The 4,562-nt window shown below is 37.4% G+C and overlaps 2 non-coding genes across 2 annotated transcripts; both read right to left on the bottom strand.

Annotated features, from left to right (window-relative positions):
• Positions 1-230: 230 nt before the first annotated feature.
• Positions 231-303, bottom strand: Trnav-aac (transfer RNA valine (anticodon AAC)). Its single transcript has one exon. It is a non-coding gene; the product is annotated as a tRNA-Val (tRNA).
• A 1,090-nt stretch (positions 304-1,393) lies between these two features.
• On the bottom strand, positions 1,394-1,465 carry Trnac-gca (transfer RNA cysteine (anticodon GCA)). The gene has a single exon. It is a non-coding gene; the product is annotated as a tRNA-Cys (tRNA).
• Between the last annotated feature and the right edge of the window lie 3,097 nt (positions 1,466-4,562).

Below are 4,562 nucleotides of genomic sequence, written 5' to 3' on the forward strand. Positions count from 1 at the left end.
AAAAAGCTTTGTGAAACCCGACTCACAATCAAATAAATTGTTGTTTTTTGAAAATTACGAACTGTGGGTTCTAAGGTTCAAAAAACAAAAGGTTGTTTTTTTTTATAGATTTCAATCAACACCGAGGAGCTAGTCGTATCTTGTTTGTTGTTTGTGAAGTTACTATTGTGATATTTATGCCATTACATTCTTTTTTTGGGTTACATAAACATGTGCAAAAAAACTTCAAGTGTTTCCGCCCGGGATCGAACCGGGGGCCTTCCGCGTGTTAGGCGGATGTGATAACCACTACACCACGGAAACAGGTGTTAGGACCCGCGTTGATTGAAAATTTGATGACGCGAAATTAACGTTTTATTTTAAAAATTACAGCTAGAAGGAGGAACATAAATCCCGTAGTATGAGTTTTATTTTCCTGAACAGTTCTTCTAAAGTCGTATAGCTTTTGTAGGACACTGTATACTTATTTTCTTATGTGGCGCTACAACCGTTGAGCGGTCTTGGCCTGACGAAGCTCCATCCGAAACCGGTCACGGTCGCTCGCCACGCTGGTCTAATTCCGTATCCCGGCTTTATTGGCGGCTTCGTCTACGCCATCCTTTCACCTCAATTTAGGCCTACCACGCCTCCTCTGTCCTTAGGGATAGTCTAAAATGACTTTAAGGGCTGGGTCGTCCAGTGCCATTCGCATGACACTACCAGCCCACCGGAGCCTGGCGAGTCTAATTCGCTGTACGACAGTGAGGTCTCCGTACAGCTCGTAGAGCTCGTCATTATATCGGCTCCTCCATTGTCTCTCCTCACATACGGGGCCAAAAACCCTCCCGAGCATCTTCGTCTCGAACACGGCTAAGAGTGTTTTGTCAGATTTGGACAGAGTCCATGACTCGGAGGCGTATGTGAGCACTGGTGCTATGTATGTCCGGTATAGTCCCAGCTTCGACTGTCTTGACAGGTATCGTGAGTGGAAGAGATTTCCCAGATTGTAATAAGGACACTGTATACTAATGTAAAAACTAGTGTTGTGCCTTATGAATCTTTAGACGAGATTTGTTTTATGAATCTATCACCTAAGATTCATTCAGGTTGATTCATGAATGTTTTGGGATCTTCTCTGATTCTTTCATTGCCGTGGATCAAACGACCACTCTTTTCATTTTTGTTTAACATCAATGAATCTTTGGGATTCATGAATCTCTCATTTTAAAATTTATGAATCTCAAAAACGTAGCAAAGAATCATTTACAGATTTATGAATCTATTACACAACTCTAGTAAAAACTATGCAAAATGTATTATATTGTTGGGAGGGAGGACCTTTACATACTTACATACATACGACCTTTAATAACATACTTATCTGATCTAAAATAGTGAACAATACAATTTTGGAAGGGGGCACTCGGGTTTGAACCGGGGACCTCTCGATCTGCAGTCGAATGCTCTACCACTGAGCTATACCCCCATGTAGAGTATCAATGGTGTGATATATACTCAAAATCTGAAAATTGTAGTGAAACGATGGTTACATTAATTTTTTGTCAATTTTTTAAATTTATTATCAGAAACGTATTTTCAGAGTTCACCCTTCGATCCTTCGCTTGATTTGACTAATCACTTTCGCTGCTACTCTCCTCTATCTGCTGCTAGATTTGTGTTCATGTATTTTGTAATGTTTTTGTTTTTCTTTTCTTTGCCATTATAATGTAGTCTTGCTGTGTAATGTGTTTTCAATTGGTTTCAGCAATAATTACAAAATGACTTTCAAAATGTACTCATACTTGATTCCATCGGTTTGGCATGTAATATGTTGCTGAGTTTTTCGATTGGTTTGCATCTGCCTCTTAATTGTGTTTATGTATTGCCATTTCCTATGTTTGTCCGTTGTTGAATATTTGTTCGGTCTGTATGTCAATGATCCGATATATCTAACTTGCCTTAAGTACGTAAGTGGTAGTGCGATCGCTTCATAGAGGGATTCGATAAACAATTCGGCTAGCTCAATGGAGTTCGAGCTGACTGGCTCGTACATGCTTTTTCTTTATTATTGTGAGAGGGTCAAATTTCTCGTTTTTGGGTAAGTTTGCTTTTCGTTTACCGGCCATAGCTGCGTAACAAGTCAATTTTCATTGGTCGTCTCGAATAACCTGTACTGTATGATAACTGTTTGCGAGCTGAAATATAACATATTTCCAGAGGGAGCGTAACTAAAATCTTTTGAGTATATTAACAAAAGCATTGTTTGAAGATTTACTGGTAATAGAATTGTTCAGAAATATCAGTTTCGTTCAATTACTTTTTTCCTGCGTTAAGAGAATATTTTTGCCAGAATAGCTCTTTAATGGTTTATAATTTGATGTATTTTCTGTAGCATATTCCTTTTTATAAACGCTCGACGTCAGTTTCCGTGTTGTTTTTCATTTTGATGTTGTTATTGTTGCTGAATGAACAAAATCAACTAACGATTAGTTTAGTCCTGCCTCATTCAGTAAATGTTCTGTATTTATTTTGTTTTAAATTTAAATTTTAGGTTTCGTATTTAATTTGCTTCCTGCTATGGCTCGCGTGCGGGTTTTGTTGGTATGAAATAACAACTATCGAGAAACTATATTACGATTTGACAAATCTGTCCACTGTTCTTTGTTGCCCCCGTTTCTGTTCGCTGGGGTAAAAATTCCCCGATAATACGTGTCATCACTTGAATCGTTATGTTTTATCTGCCGGTGTAGTCCATCATTGGTGGTTTTGAAGTTGCTGTGAACTGATTTGTTCTGTATGTATTTCGTTTATATATTTACTTCATTGACGGTGAGAGTAGGAAAAAGATCTATTCGATACCCCGGCCATTGTGGCCTGCATGTTTTATATTCTGTTTACTGTTTTGCCCATTCTGATATGGTATCAGTGTATCATTGTTATACTATATATTTAATTTCTTTTGTTTTTTTGCCGGTTTTCTGGTTTTCCTTTACATAAACATAACGAGTTGTTCGCTTGAATTTCTTTTCGAGAGCGAACATAGTTGACCAGAGACGTGGAGTTCGTTTCGCGCGTGTTTTAATTTGTGAGTTTGTTTTACTTCGTGTGTAGAATTTTACTAATATGCCTGTCTTGCTTGTAACGAAACCATTTGCATTATATTTATATCTTCAGTTGTTTTCTGTTAATTTTTTTGTTTATTTTAATACTTTAATCGTCAAATTCGCTTAAACTGTGTTTCGTTTTTAATTACTTGTGTCATACGAAACGATTGACAATCCAAGGTTGGAAATTGGAGCGCAACTGTAGCTTATACTTAGCTTCGTACGCAATCGATGGCGTCGGGTTAGTTAAATTTTTTGTTCCTGTTTCACGTGCATCGATAGCATCTTTTGTTTTTAGCTTTTCGTTCTCACACCCTTTTTTCTCATGTCAGTTTTGTTTCTGTACCTCTGGGATTTTCCTCATTCTTGTATCTCTTTTGGTTGCTTTTTGTTTACTTTTTATCGACTACGCTATATAATCTGCTTATGTTTTCTTTTGTGTTCCTAAGATTTTCTTAATATGTACAAAATCACATTCGCCTGACGGGCACACAAACAGTTTGTCTCCGTTCCGTTCACTTGCTGGAAGTGAGCGTGCTCTTAAACTGTCAGTGACAATTGTTCCTCCAATTCAATTGTGTCAGCATGTTGAGGATTTTTACTAGTTTTGTTTATCACTAATGACTGTATCGAAGTGTGGGTAAGTGATTTTTATTTTTAAATTCTCGTTACATCCAGAAATTAATTTTTCTTTTTCAATGTGCTCCCTACTGCCCTACAGCAGCGTCACATTGCCTACAGTTTCTCCTCTTGCTGGTCAGTGAAGGATGTTGTCAGTTTTAGATTCACTCTTTTGCGTTTTACTAACTGAAGAGTGCGGGATAAACCTCAATGATATCTAAACGAACTGGTTCCATCCGCTTTCCTTGTGGCAGTCCAACCTAGCGTTCAATTTTTTCTTGTTGCTTGGTTAGAAAGTATTGTTTACCTCTTTGTGATAGTTTCACTTTTTCATTCTGTTGCTTCGCCCACGCTAGTGCAAGGAATTCTGAATTGTTTTAAACTAGTTTCGTTTGCTCCAATTGCATTACATTGCATTATATTTTTACTTTATTTTCATTTGCGTTGCTTCTCAATTTAATTCGATTATTAATTTCTTTAATGTCATATCTACAAATGGTGGTGATAATGTGATGCGTACCGTTTGCATCGGTGCCATGATTTGCGCGTAGGTGAGAGGAATGGACTATTTGCTAATTTTTATACCGTAAAAGGTCAACTGCAGAATTTTCTTTTCTTTATTTCCTGCCTCGCTTTACGCCATTTCCGCCTGTTGGGTACGTTAGATGATTTTGTGCAGTTCTGTGTGCATGTGTTGTTGTATGTTTTGAAGTATGTACGCGATTTGCTTTAATTTGATGCAATAAGTGTATTGAAATAGATGCATTTTGAGTATTGCTTAATAAGGTGCTAGAGTTTCAGAAGAGATGCATTAAACAAGGAGTAAGTAATGTTTGGCTTCTCTCGTATCTTTTAAAA

This window comes from Anopheles coustani, chromosome 2, assembly GCF_943734705.1.
Source record: "Anopheles coustani chromosome 2, idAnoCousDA_361_x.2, whole genome shotgun sequence".
Taxonomy (NCBI): Eukaryota; Metazoa; Arthropoda; class Insecta; order Diptera; family Culicidae; genus Anopheles; species Anopheles coustani.